General features: G+C 49.2%; 1 protein-coding gene across 6 annotated transcripts in view; it reads left to right on the top strand.

The window, feature by feature from the left end:
* Positions 1–14,937, top strand: part of DAB2IP (DAB2 interacting protein) — a 154,827-nt gene that overhangs the window by 76,858 nt on the left and 63,032 nt on the right. The window contains exon 1 of one of the 6 annotated variants that reach the window (XM_063409538.1): positions 11,620–11,754. The exons of the other annotated variants lie outside the window; for them this stretch is intronic. The gene's annotated coding sequence lies outside the window, so the exon portion shown is untranslated. Of the gene's footprint in view, positions 1–11,619; positions 11,755–14,937 lie in introns of those variants that run through there. 6 annotated transcript variants of the gene reach the window in all.

Below are 14,937 nucleotides of genomic sequence, written 5' to 3' on the forward strand. Positions count from 1 at the left end.
CCAGTGTCAAAACCTCGTTGGGAAATTTGTCTCTTCTGGGTTCTGGATGGGCAGATGAACCTTCTCTCCTCTACCAAATATGGATAAATACTGTTTTTCTAGGAAACACCCAGCTGATCTGATCATAGTGATTGTAATTTGACATCTGTGTGCACACACAATAATTACATTGATCTAATTTATTACTGAAACTGCCAGTAGGTGAATCGATGGCTGATGAGAAACAGAGTGTTTGGGCATTCATTTCATTTTCTTACCAAAATGCCTGCAGAGAGGACAGATCATGCTGGGATGTCTGGGAAACAGATCTTTCCAGGATTGTGCAGTTTTTACCTGTCCAGGAAATGGACTGAGGGTGGAGAATGCCCTTGAAAGGAGCTCCATCCCCACATTCTGAGAGTGTCTGTGGGAAGGCAATTCCTGTACCCAGTGTCTCAGATGGACGCAGCCCCATGAAATAAACTGTTAAACAAGCTGCTCCTGGGACTGTTAATGAACCTGAAATCCTTAAATTGCATATTAGGGGGGTTCTGTTGGATTAAGCCTTCTGCACATCACAATGCTCTTAACTAGAATTTGTGTGCATGCAAGAAAAGGGCTAAAAGCTGAATTAGAAAGAAAATGTCAATAGTAACCACATAAATTAGCATGCAGATTTATAATCTCTAATAATGGCTATTCTTTCAAAGACTTTATATATTTTTTCCCTCACCCAAACTTTAAATATTTAATCTTAAATTTACATTTTTGGTCTTGTACCATCTCAATTTACAGCTTTGCCTAACAGCTCATCTGTTTGGGTGCTTCACTGTAGCCTGAATTCTTGTCTAAAACAGAATTAGGGATGCAGAGGAACTGACTGTGGGTGTTGAAGATAATACTGGCGGTGGGAAATTAGTGTGGAAAAGTGGGCTGGGAATGACCCCATGGATACCAGTAAGGAACAAAACTGCTCTTCCCACTCTCAACCCATCCCTCCGAGCTATCAGCCTGTCAGAAACTGTGGGTACCAAACAGCTTAAAAGTACCACTTAATGAACAGGAATTCTGTGCTCTTGAAATAAATAAATAGCCCCATTTTCCATCTGTTTCTGCAGCGCACTGCCCCTCACAACCTCTCGTTAGAGAAGCACTCTCAGGCTGCTGTGTTTTCCTTCCCCAGCTAATTATGCTGGGTTGAAGTGGGCGCTGCGGAGTCACAAGTGACTGTCGTTTAGGAAGTCGGAGTTGGGAGAGACAGAGAGTTTCATGGAGCCCTTTGTGACCTTCCAATGTAGCAGACATTTTCCTTATTTTATTTTTTTTTTTAAGTTTGACTTCTTCAAAAGAAGACCTTGAGCCCCGCTCAGATTGAGCCAGCTCTATCTTGCAGTCATTAAAGATTCAGTAGCACCTTTTAAGTCCATGTTAGGAAATTCAGATTTTTCAATTTAGTCAAGCTGTGTCTCCTTTTCAAGTACTACACTGCTCAGTTTTGAAGGTCTTCCAGGATTTCCAGTGGCTTCTTGCAGAGCAGGAGCCAGAATGTGTTGTTTTAATCTAAAACCTCAGGACTGCGTGTGTTCCGTGGCTGATCTGCCTGCAAAGGTAAAAATGTCACATAGGCTGAGGAGGAGTCCCCCAGGTGAGCAGGGTATTTCTGCTGCTGGAGTCCTTGCTGAGTGTGGCTTGGTTATTTATCTCTTATTTATTTATTTCTGTGTTTGGGATGGAACAGAGGCAGAAGTCTCTTCCCTCCAAGGGCTCATAGCTTTTAAATATTGAAGGTTGAAGCTCCTCGTTGTGCTGAGCTAAACTGCTGAGCTAAACTGAGTGTACTTTGAAATCTGCTTCAAGGTCTGAACTCTGTTAAGTGGCCCTTTCTCTATTTAGTCTTAAGAGGAGGAAAACTCTAAGCCTCTGAGTGGATTCACAGTCACACTTTAATTAATCATATCTTTACAGCATGCTGCCAGCAACTGTCGGGAGGAAGGAGATGCCTCTAATCCAAATTCACAACAACAACAAAATAAATGCACTGGAAATATCCCTGGCCAATAAACTGCCTCATCCTCTAAGAAATAATACTTCCCACAACCCAAACTCAGGAAGGCAGATGGGAAGCAGATTTCTTCCAGGCTCAGTCCCAGTGAGACAAGGCCTGTTAGAGAAGCAGGAGTGCCAGGCAGACCTGTGTGTGTGACACTGCAAAGCTGCTGTTCCCAGAGCTCGGCCCCTCAGACTTTCCCTTTCGTGCCTGCCCCTGCCTTTGGCCTCTCAGTGTGCTCCAGAACACTGGAGATAGTTTTTTGTCCCTCTTCCCAAGTGGTTTATTTAGTCTTTATTAATGACACAGGACAGGAGTGGTGGGTTGCGCTGTGGCGGCTGCAGTGAAACTCCGGGCTCAGGCTGAGCTGCTGGGCAGGAGATGAGAGCAGGATCCGTCCCAGCTGCTGAGCTCCCTCCTGGGAGCAGCCCCTGGGGCTGGGGGTGAGGGACAGTCCCCCTGCATGGCACAGGCTGGCACAGCCCAGCTGGCAGCTCATCCCTGCCCTCTGCAGCTCCTGCCCTCCGAGCCCGTGGCAGCTTTGGCAGGGACCCAGCAATGCTGCAGCCAGGGGCCTTTGAAACCTGGATTTTGGGGCTGTATCTGAGAGATTAATCACAGTCACAGCAGACACAAAGGTCTCTATGGGCTGCCACAAGCTGTGAGTCACCAAACACAACATCCAGGTTGTCTGAAGCCTTCAAACGTGTTGGTTCAGAGAGATTCCCTCCTCAATACTGTGCATGGCTCCAGCCACAGCTCAGGGTCACCTGGCCTGGGCAGCTTTTCCAGAACCTCCTCTGATTCACTCTATGCTAATAACATCCCTGACTTTCACAGAATTATTATATAACTTTGACTGCTTTGAGTTTTCACTAGTTAAAAGCCAGGACTTTATTTCTTTCCTTCCTTCTATTTTTCCCCTTTTGGTGTAACAAAAGTGTAGAAAAAAGTCTTGAAATGGTGTCATTGAGTAGGTAGAGACAGAAAAAGCTGCCTGTATTTACAGTTAAAATAGCAAAAACAATATTTTAAGACTCTTTTCACCCAGTTTTGGAGATGAACATGCAAATCTGTCATAGTGAAATATGCATAGAGATGTTTTTAAACTTTTGGTTACTATTATTATTGTTTCTTTCATCTTTGCTGGGGTGTGGTAACAGCAGTGTCACACTCGAGCCCGCTGTGTGTTTCCTCACACAAAGAATGATTTTCTTCTGTGAATGGAACGGGGTTAACCCAGGGAGAACAACACACCAAAAGACAAAACTGGTGCCATTGCTGTGGGAATGTTTGTGCCATGCAGGGACCCGTGGGGCCAGGCTGTGCTCACCTGCCTGGGGGACACTGCTGCTGTGGGGCTGCACCTGGCACTTCCTGGTATCTTTTCAGTGCTCCAGGCAGGAGGATTCTTCCCTCTTGCCACCTAGAAAATGATGTTTGGTCTGATCCAGTTGCCCCTCTTTGCCTTCTCCTGTGAATTTCTAGTTTAATGAGTTCAGAAACATCAGTAAATTTTAAATTAATTTCAAGTGCAGTTTGAAAACAGAGCCTTGCCTATCAGCTTTATGGATACGTGAAAAATCCATATGACCTTTAGAGCATTTCCTTGCCTTTAAATTAACTTTGACTTGTATAAAAGTAAAGATTTTCTGTGTGCTTTATTTTTGGGTTGAGGATGGATTTAATTTGGGGGGTTTTAAATCCTTTAAGCTATTTGCCATTGTCAGTTATGTTTTTTAATCAGTCTCCTTGTCTGAGGACTGCTTCCCATCTGATTTCCAGTGCCGGCAGTGTCAGCTCCCATTAGAAATACAGAGCCTGGCACGTCTCACATTCCCATGAACAGCTTTAGCCTGAAGTGTTGGGGAATGCTGCATCCTGGTGTGGAAGGCACTTCTGAGACCAGACCAGATGCTTTGAAAATGTTCCCTCCCTAGGTTTGTCCAGAGCAGATAAACCCTGTGTGTGCAGAGGGAGAGGTGGCCACGGGCACAGAGTCTGCACCGGGACAGAGGGGTCACAGCGGGCTCTGAGCCCTGCCTGGCTTTGTGTGGCTCCACACACCACAATTCCCATTCTCCTGCCTTTCCAGAGCTTTGCCTGCTTGTTTCCTCTGAGCTGCTGAAGCACATTCCCACCGCAGGTCAGAGCGTCCTTTATTGAGTTGTGTAAAAGAGTTGGACAGGCAATAACAAAAATTGGGCCAGGGTGCATCACGCTGGTGTTACTCAGGCAGTGCTGCTGGAGCTGCACCATTCCCCCCCTTCATTTTCTTCTGTAGTTTTCTTCCAGTCAGTTGTCTCCACTCCCAGTCAGATGTAATTTTCTTTATTCTTTTACCTGAGGCCAGAAGATGGAAACATCCCATTCCTCCTAGGGTAAGTGAAACTTCGCAGTCCTTCACCATGGAAACCAAATTAGTTCCTAGTGTTTAACTTGCCTCCAAGTCCAGATGCTCTGTTCGCCTGTGATTTTTGGGAAAGCTGTAGCTTAATGTCTCTCTCTGTTGTGGCCAAGGCAGAAGGAGGTTGGCAGCATGGAGGGTGACCAAGCAGGCAGAAATATTGTAGTGAGGGGTGACCCGGGGCTGTGTCACAGTCAGCAGTGTGTAGATATAAATATAAATATAAGTATAAATAGATTTATAATCAAGTTATCGATCCTGCTCTGTGCACAGAACCTCCTCACAGCACACCAAGAAAATCGTACCTTGCCTGCAGAAAGATCACAACAGGGAACAGCTCCCTGGCAGTGCTTTGAGGCCATTAGACTTTGGAGTCTCTCATGTCATTTTAGCCAAGCCAGTGGGTGACACCACAAATAACCAGCCCAGTCCATGCTGGGGTCTGCCCCTGCCAGGGCGGGCTGGCTGCAGCTCCTCTCAGCATCCTCCGTTCTGAGCACACCGAGAGGAGAGGGCCGGTTCCACCCTCTGCGTGCCCAGCACGGTGCGCCCCACCTCACTGCCCCCTGCCTGATTAACAAATTGTGCTAATTGTCCGGCCAAACCCCCCCGGGGACCGCGATCCGCCTGCGCGGGAAAAACTGCAGCCGCCATCTGTGTCTGTGTCCCCTGCTCCGGGGAGCTGTCACTGGAGTCTGCTCTGAATAATTCAGGCTCTGAGTGCAATTTGTAAGATAAGGGAAAATAGCGAGTGCCTGTGGCTGTCTGCAGTGGCAGTAACTCCTCTCCCGAGGTTCCAGGAGGGAGCTGGGCTGGAGCCCCGAGCGCAGCTCCTGTAGCGCTGTCGCTGGGAGCACCTGCACACAAAAGCTCCTGCTGGCGGCTCAGCCCTGCTCCTGCGCTTGTCCGGGCTCAGGGTTCTCCCCGTGTCATTCCAGGGCTGAACTCCTGCTGGAAACAGCTGCAGGAATGGGAAAATGTGGCAGAATGGAGCTCAACTCGTTTTAGCTCCTCTCTGGGAAATTCTTTAATTTCTGTGCTTTCACAAACTTGCATTCAGTGCTGTGTAATCAAACCAGCCTGACACAATTCAGACAGAGGGAGGGAAGATCTGGTGACTTTACAGTCAGGGCTGAAGGACTGCAGAGCCCAATCTACCCCACCACGTCTTTTCCTTTATTTGAATCCATGGATACCTGTCACAATATTTCTCTGAGCAGTACTTCACTTCATTAGGTTGCATTGTTAACTGTGAAGGTCCTGTCAGATTTTATCTATTGTTTCCTGCCAAGTGTTTGAAACAATCAGAGGTAAATTATACAGCTCTTTCCTTAAGCAGCCACCTGGCAGTTTCCTGAGGGGCACACAGTGGCACAGGATTAACAGAGAGAAGGTACAAGATAGGAACAGGTTGAGGTTTTGCATCAGCCAAGGGATGGTGCCTCACTGCTCTACACCTGCCCTCCCCTGCTTGGGGTTTTGCTGCTTCTTGCTGCCCTTTCCCTCCCTCCACCCTGCCCAAACCACACATCCCTGCAGAATCCTGGGATCACAGAGTGCTTTGGGTTGGAAGGAACCTCAAAACCCATCCAGTGCCACCCCCGGCCTGGGCTGGGACACCTTCCCCTGTCCCAGGTCGCTCCGAGCCCCGTCCATCCTGGCCTGGAACACCCATGGAGAGTTTCCTCAGTGTTGTCACCTCGCTGTGCTCTGCAGCCCCAAGTCCTGTGCAGTGTTAGTCTGTTCTAGGGTAAAGTGATGAGGCAGAACATCCTCAAGGCTGCTGAGCCATTCCCATCAGGATCAGCAATTTTCTGTGGGGAGACAGAGATTCGTTCCTCATCTCAAGGAGGGCTGTGAGGAAGCTGTTAGCCTTGATTCACTCAAGTGCTTCTCTTCGGGAAGACATTAAGCTGTGCCTAAGTGTTTTGCTAAATAGAGGAGACCTTATTGCAGGAAACTTTAAAGGCACATTTTACAGCTTAAATCTACCTCTGAATGAGCCTTGCTGACAGAAATAAAGGGAATAACAGACTGATGCACGCAGAGTTGTCTCATGATTTTTAAAACATAAGGTCATCATTTACAAACTTGGCTCCTTCAAGTTAGGGATTCAAATGCTTATGTAGGTACATAAATAAGTGGCCTAGTTTTCTGGTTGCTGAATCCATTAAAATCAATGGAAATTTTGCATCTCTGAATAAAATGTCACTTATTTTGCTAGCTAATTTTAGGTACCCAAATACAGAAACTTTGATCTAAAAGAAAGATTTTTTTAAAAGCTGCTGAATTTTTGCCATGCTTCTGAAACATCAAGCTTGTGTGTTGGTGTTCCAATTCCTCCTTGACGCCTGGTCTTTGGGGGAATGCAAAGGAAATCTGGACTGAGTCCTACATGAAGAATTCACCTGGAATCACCTCGGTGTAGAGGAAGGAAGGTCCTCACCTGTGGAGTGTGCAGTGCACCCCATCCACTCTGTTCAGAGCCTGGGCACAGGGAAAGGATCCAGCAACACAACAAGCCCAAGCCTGCTGTAACAATCTCTCCGTGGGATCAGGAATTCTTGTAAAGGCATTTTTGGTGTCATCACGTTGGTCAGGCAGATGCAATCTCGGTGCATTGTCCCTGCACAGAAGTTGCCAGGTCATGGCTTGTTTTCCTGTTGGGTCTGATCAGTGCTGGTAAGGTCAGTGTGGCTGCAGTAAAATGAAGTGAGAGATCACACGCTTTGGGATTGAGTTTTATAGCACTGAATATAAAAAATGAGAGGGAAGAGTGTCCTTTTGTCCTGTGAGGGCACTGATTTTCATTGCTGTGCATGGGAGCTGCAGAAATTAAGTCTGAAATTCCACATCAAGGACTTTCCTCCTAATGAATTCTGTCTCCTGAAAGTGAGAGCTTCTCTCTTTAGCATTTGTGCCTCGCACTTGATCCACAGCTTTTGTGCTGTGCTCAGATCATGTCACAGATATCCCTTCTTCTGTCTCTCCAGCTTCCCAGCTTGAGCAGCATCACGTTCAGGTCGCTTTTCCCCTTCCCTTTGCAGCCTCAGCGTATTTTCCACAGTGTGTATCCTATCCTGAGCTCCTCAGCAGCATCCAGTCTTCTCCCGTATCTTCTTCCTTCCCTGACTCTGGGTTTCATGTCATCTTTGTGCCTTTTTGTCTGACGTTATCTGTATTTGGAAACCAGAGCCTGTCCCACTCACAGCACTCTCCATTTGCCAAGCCCCTGATCCTGGTCCAGATCCTCGCTGAAGCTGTGGCTGCCCCAGCCTTGAAAGTGTTCGAGGCCAGGTTGGACAGGGCTTGGAGCTGCCTGGGATAGTGGGAGGTGTCCCTTCCACCCAAACCATTCTGTGATTCTGTGAAAAAACATTTCTCCCTGTGGGCCTGATCCCACATCCATCCTGTCATGCTGTCCTGGGCACTTCTGTTCCTTCCACATCACCTGATTCCCACTTAAATCCAGCACTTGTGTCTTCTCCTGCTCACAAAACACCCTCTGTGAGGAGTGAAGAGCACCAGCTCCATGTCACAGTGTACCCCTGCACCTCTGATGTCAGCAGGAAAACTTTCATCTAATTCATAATTTACTACGTACTTCCAGATTAAGAAAGATCCTGGAATGGCTTACGTACACAAAATACTCAAAGGCCAGAGGGACCTGCAAAAAGAAAAAAGTATTCATTTCAGTACATTTATTTTCCAAGAGAACAAAAAAAACTTCTTTTTTTTAAACTGGGTCAACACTACATCTGCAGCACTCAGCCGTTTTCCATACGACACGATCACCCACTCTGTTTATCTTTAGGCAATATGCTCTTGCAAACTGCCAATTAATTGCATATTTGGTGCCTGCTCTCTCCCAGCATCCTGGATAAACACGGCAAGGCAATCACGGGGAGCTGCTCTTGGCTGCCAGGGGAAGGAAATCTGTCATTGTCTCAGCCTTGTTATCTGCAACCAAGGCAGACTTTTAGCAGCATTCTGCTTGTAAACACCCTCTTTAGACACCTTCTGATTTCCAGAGATGGCTCGTCAGCCACTCCGCCGTGCTACCTGCAGCTTCTTAAATCATTGCTTTCCAAAATGTTCAATTCAGACTGTCCTTGGTAAAAGGGCCACCGACACCAGCAAAACACAATGAGAGGGACTTGAGAATGAAGAGATGGAGCTGAATCCAAATAAATATAAGAGACAGAAAAGGGGAGAAGGGGATGTCAAGACTGCTCCGCTCTGAGGGCTCTTCCTGGGGATTTTGTCAGGATTGCTGTTTGGAACAGGTCTGGTTGGGATGTGGCCTTTTCAGAAAGGTCCAGCGTGTTGGTGTTGGCTCAGGTCCTTCTCCTCCACTCTAAGCTGAAAGTATCTCCTACTTTGTATAGGAGTTGTGTAAATCTACATGCAGAGTAAATGGGAAACCCTAGGAAATCTTCTCCTGGACATGCAGCATTTTCTGGCAGTGCACATTTTTCCTTTCTGAATAGTGGGAGGTGTCCCTGACCATGGCAGGAGGATGGAGATGGGTGATCTTCAAGGTCCCTTCCAACCCAAACCACTCTAACTCTTCATTTCTGTCCCTACTGAAATCCCAACCGAAGGCTCTGCAGAGATGATCCTTCCTTGGGTTGGGATGGTCACCAGCACATCTTCACTCTTCCTTTATTTCTCTCACACTCTAAAACCCAGTGACTCCAAAAGAGGCTGTGACTCTACAGTGGCTGCAGAAGAACTGGGACAGAATCTTCTCCTGGGGCAATCCTCAAGAGGATTTAAACTGCCATCTTGACATTGAGTTGTTGGAAATTAACTGTTGCTTCCAGGCAAGGCATGATGAATGGTCTGAAATGAAGAGATAAGCCAGCATGTGAATACATTCTCCCAGGCTCTCACGGACCTTCAGTGTTATGAGCAGCTGGAATAATTCCTAAAACGGGGAATATTTGATGCTGGGTCAATTCCTATTTTGATATGCTCATGTACATGGAGAATAAATGAGAATAATTACTTTGAACCAGTGTAATTAGAAGAAAAACAAGCTCCTTGTGTCTTAGAACAATACAGACACACATTTTTGGGAGTCGTAGGAGGTTGTAGAAAATTAAACAAAATATTCCAGGTTTTTTTCTTTTATTTCTGTCATATGCCAGAACTTTCTCATTGACAGGGTGAAGTAAAATCTGTTGGATTGAGCCTGTTTACCAGGTCACTGTGGATTATTGTAATATTGGACTACAATGGAGATGAGATCCATTTGTTGCTGTCAGGGACTAGAGTTTATTATTGCACTGGGGATGGCTAATAATAAAAATTTAGATTTCAGGCAGATTTGAGGGGAATGTGCTTTAATTCCCGTCTGTCTGGTTTGTGGACAAACTCCCGTGTGCCTGGACTTCTTTCCAATTTAAAATGTAACTTGTAAATACCAATAGAAGGAGGCTGCGAGCTAAGCTGACAGCAGCTATAGTTTGAGCTTTAAAGATGAATTGCCTTCAGGAAGTAATAAAGATCAGAGCTGCCCGATCCTGGAGCAGTTACCTATGGAGGGATGTTGACACTGCACTGACAGGCCTTGGGAGCAGCAGCGTGCCTCGGGGAGGGGTCAGGAATGTGCACTCCTCTGGCACAACTGGCATCCCTCCTGCCATCCCTGCTCCCATCCCCTGCTCCATCCCTGCTCCATCCCCTGCTCCCATCCCTGCTCCCATCCCTGCTCCATCCCAGCTCCCATCCCTGCTCCATCCCTGCTCCATCCCTGCTCCCATCCCTGCTCCCATCCCTGCTCCCATCCCTCCTGCCATCCCTGCTCCATCCCCTGCTCCATCCCTGCTCCATCCCTGCTCCCATCCCTCCTGCCATCCCTGCTCCCATCCCTCCTGCCATCCCTGCTCCCACCCCTGCTCCATCCCTGCTCCATCCCTGCTCCATCCCTGCTCCCATCCCTGCTCCCATCCCTGCTCCATCCCTGCTCCCTCCCTGCTCCCATCCCCTGCTCCCATCCCTGCTCCATCCCTGCTCCCATCCCTCCTGCCATCCCTCCTCCCATCCCTCCTGCCATCCCTGCTCCCATTCCTCCTGCCATCCCTGCTCCATCCCTGCTCCATCCCTGCTCCATCCCTGCTCCATCCCTGCTCCATCCCTCCTCCCATCCCTCCTGCCATCCCTGCTCCCATTCTTCCTGCCATCCCTGCTCCATCCCTGCTCCATCCCTGCTCCATCCCTCCTCCATCCCTGCTCCATCCCTCCTCCCATCCCTCCTGCCATCCCTGCTCCATCCCTGCTCCATCCCTGCTCCATCCCTGCTCCATCCCTGCTCCATCCCTGCTCCCATCCCTGCTCCATCCCTGCTCCATCCCTGCTCCATCCCTGCTCCATCCCTGCTCCATCCCTGCTCCATCCCTGCTCCCATCCCTGCTCCATCCCTGCTCCATCCCTGCTCCATCCCTGCTCCCATCCCTGCTCCATCCCTGCTCCATCCCTGCTCCATCCCTGCTCCATCCCTGCTCCCATCCCTGCTCCCATCCCTGCTCCATCCCTGCTCCATCCCTGCTCCATCCCTGCTCCCATCCCTGCTCCCATCCCTGCTCCCATCCCTGCTCCATCCCTGCTCCATCCCTGCTCCATCCCTGCTCCCAGCACTGCCCAGTCTTGGGCAGCGGTGTCAGGCCAAGAGCCCCCAGCGGGGGTGGTGGATACGGAATATTTTGGAAGTGATGGGAGATAGCTACTGCATAAATAAAGAGGAAATCTTAAAATTAATCAGAGGTGCAGACAGAGCAACCCGTGTTCAAACTCTCCCTTCTTACCTCGATGTTTGTTGTTCTGCACTAATTATGTATGAGACAGAAAAATGCTGGATGAAGTTTAATTAGGAGTGAGCTGCTTTGTCATGTAAACCCCGAGCGCAGCCTGCGAGCCTGGCTCGCCGCCAGCACCGGTGCGAGCTCCTGGGCAGCGGGGAAGGGGCTGCGAGCAGATGCCTCCCCTCCAAAACACCGAGCCTCGAGGAAGGGTTTGAATTACAAAGGAAGGGAAGGGGCTGAGCTTCCCAGCCCCCTCCTCCCCTCGCAAAGGGCAGCAGCCAGTTTACTTTCATAACCCCGCTATCAGCTGCAGAGGAAGTCTCGCAGTCCGCGAGTCTGCGAGCGGTTCCAGGGCAGCTGAATCCAAACCGGGCAGAGCCGGCCGGGGAGGGAGCCGGGGATGGACTCGCCCTGCTGCCGGAGCAGCTGACTGTGCTGGGGACCTCAGCACTGCTTTTCTGTCCTGGTCTTATTCTCCTGTCCTGATCTTGTTTCCCTGTCCTGTGGAGGCCTGGGTAAGTGCCTGGTAGTTTTCCACTTACCTTTCTCTTCGGTGGTTCACCAGGATCTGCCAAAGTGCAATGGCACTGCAGTGACAAAGTGTTCCCTGCGCCTTTGGGAGCTTGCTCTGCAAGTGGATGATCCAGGTTAGACAAGCCGAACCTTTACAATCTTTCGAATTCACATACTGCATTTTCAAGAGGGACAGGGAGCAGATACGGAGAAAACAGACTTTCCAGCGTGGTGGGGATTGCTGGGGCTGCTGCAGCTCGCAGCGTGCCGGATTTCCAAGCTCAGAGTGCTGGAGCAGAGCCGTGCCGAGCTCTGTCCGGCGGCTCGGCCGTGCAGATGTTTGTGCTGTTTCCTGCGGGGCAGCTGCGCCTGCAGCCAACCTCTGGATTCCATCACCCGCCGAGGATCGCAGCGCCCGGGCTCCCTCTGGCCCTGGCGGGGACAGAGCAGGATGCAGGAACCGAATGGTTTCGTGCTTTGCTGGCAGGGCGTTTGCTCTGCAGAAGGGATCCGGTGGATTGGGAGCACGGACACCGGGCAGGGGATCCCCTCACACCCACGGGGAGCGCAGCGTGCGGAGGGCCAGGCACAATTCACAGATTTTTCAAAGCCCTTGTAAAAGATCTGCCTGATTGTAAAGAAAGAAGTGGCCGTGCCTGGGGGTCGGTTTGCAGGCAGTCCCGGGGTGTGGGTGGCTGGGTACGTGGTAGGAGCAGACGGAGAACTTGAAAGGGAGACGGACTAAAACTTAGGCAATGTGTGAATCCGAATGTCCTTTCCTGCTGTCCCTGCTGCGAACCGGAGAAGACTAACCCTGAAACCATTTTTAAAGCTGTCTTTGTTAGTCATCCTTCATGCAATTTGTTTCTTTATCATGTTTCATTTCGAGTCCAAAGAGACAGGCTGGTTCCACTCCCCTCTCCACTCCTCCTCTATTGTTAGTCTCTCCCAGCTTCCCGTATGATTGTCCAGCTCTGCTCTTTGCAGAGCCCAGCGGAAAAGGATATGGTTGAAAAGAAAGAAAGTATTTCAAATTAAAATCTGGCAAGTGCTTGTGTCCTCATTAGGCTTCAGACACAATTCTTCCCTCCCATCTCCTTTTCCCCAAAAGTTGCAGGGTAGCTAGTCTCACCTGCAGTACCTCAAACAGCAGTGGAATCCCTCTCAGCCCTCTTGGCCATGCACTGGCCAATAAATGCAGCAAATAATAATCACAAAACAAAAGCATATTTATAATAATACGAGCAGCTTGGTCTAGTGGAAGGTTCCCTGCCCTTGGCAAGAGTTTGGAACAACATGAACTTTTAAAGTCCCTTCCAATCCAAACTGTTCTGAGTTTCTATGATGCCTACAACTAGAAACACCTAAATATAATGGAAGTAGGGAATTCTTGCATTAAGCCTCATTGAGATTTGTGAGCTGGTCACAGCTGATGAGCTGTCCCAGCAGTGACACTGAGCATCTGCCCTAGGCAGGAGCAGGGATCGTGGCTCAGAGCGTGGCTGCAAGGAAAGGAGTGTGCAGGGAGGGAGGAGAGGTCATGGCCCCATCTCTATCGGTTCTCATTAAGCTGTAGCTTGATGAGCAAGTAATTAATGGTTGTGTTAATGCTCAGAGGTAAGCTGATAGGACTCTCCTTGCTTCCTCTTGATTCCCTGCCATGACTCCAGTCCTTTTGAGCAGCACTGATGAAGCAGGGCTGGGTCTGGGTGATCTTTGGAGAGGCCCAGCCAGCAGCACGTGTGACCCTGTGGGTTGTTTGCACCTCCTGGCACCGTCCTCCTTCCCACTGCACAGCAATTAGCAGGAAATGTCCCAGGGCAGGACTGGAGCTGGGAGAAGAGAGCTGCCCTGGGGCTTGTGAAGATAACAGAGCCCCTGGTGAGGCTGCGCCGCCTCCTGTGGCCTTGTTAGTGCCAATATTGGCACAGGGAGGTGCGAGCAGAGCTGGGACAAAAGGGAGCTCCAGTTCCTCAGGAGATGCCTCTGTTCCCTCCCTGTGCATGCAGCTGCACTTCCAGAGCCACAGCCCGTGCTGGTGCTGTCACAGCCACTCACCAGGCTGTCCTGGAGTGCACCGGGGAAGCTGGGAAGATAGTGAGTGGGATGAGAAAGCACTCAGTAATTCCCTCAGTTTCCTTCTGCTCAAAGTGGCAGAAATAACACCTTTCTTATGTAAAAGGCTCCCTCAGCTCCACTGGGTATTGTACAGAAACACCCCCCTGCTTTGCTTCTCTGACTTGCACCGTTTCAGAGACCTGCAATTTGATGACAGATTTAATAAGATACAATTGTCACTCGTGTTGAGAGGAGACATTCAAAGAACTTGGAGTTGTATCACCTGGGATACCAACATGTAAAGGCACTGCTCTGCTCAGTCACAGTTTTAGGTGCTGGAGACCCAGATTTTAAGACTTGTTAAGACTCAAACTTTAATACTTTTAAGGACTTTTCCAGCAGATCTTGATGGCTGAAAACTTGTTCCGATAGAGTCTCTCTTCCCTCAGCTCTGGCTCTTTCTTCCACCTCACATATAGGAAATTTCTGTCTTTTTTTAAACAGGCACAGTTTTTCTTCATGTCATCCCCTCCACTGTGGTAGCACCAGCACCCAGGAATGGGAGGGGAGGATGGCCCCAGTTCCACTGGCCTGACTGGGACCTTGCTGGTGGCACTGGAGGTGCTCTGTGTTTTGCTGGGGCTGTGGCACTGAGAGGTGACAGCCTCTGCCCTGCTGCCGTGGGAGGGTCTCACGCTCCATTTCCCAGAAAGAGCAGGATGCAAATTGAGCTGCTGCCATAAATTTACAGCAAAGACAATAAAAACAAGAATTAGACTGATAAAATGATTAAAAGGCTTTACGAAATCCTCTGAGCAGTTTGTCATATCCTGCAAGGTGATTGCCCAGGACACCTGCAGCACAAGCCAGCCTTTTCCAGCATGCCCCTTCGGCCAGGACATCCATAAAAATGAGGATTTATGAGCTCTGTCATGGGCAGCAAGCAAAGCATCAGGCAACAAATTAATCGCTGATTGCAGAGCAGTGCTGACTGGGAGCTTTCTGCTCTCTCTTGGCATCATTGCAAGGTTGTTCGTTAAAAAATTAGTTTGATAAAGAGGCCCTTGACTCCCAGTGTGTTCCTCTGTTACCTGCTCACCAAACACTGAGCCCAAAGGTGCTGTTCA

Source organism: Prinia subflava, chromosome 12 (genome assembly GCF_021018805.1).
Source record: "Prinia subflava isolate CZ2003 ecotype Zambia chromosome 12, Cam_Psub_1.2, whole genome shotgun sequence".
Classification (NCBI taxonomy): Eukaryota; Metazoa; Chordata; class Aves; order Passeriformes; family Cisticolidae; genus Prinia; species Prinia subflava.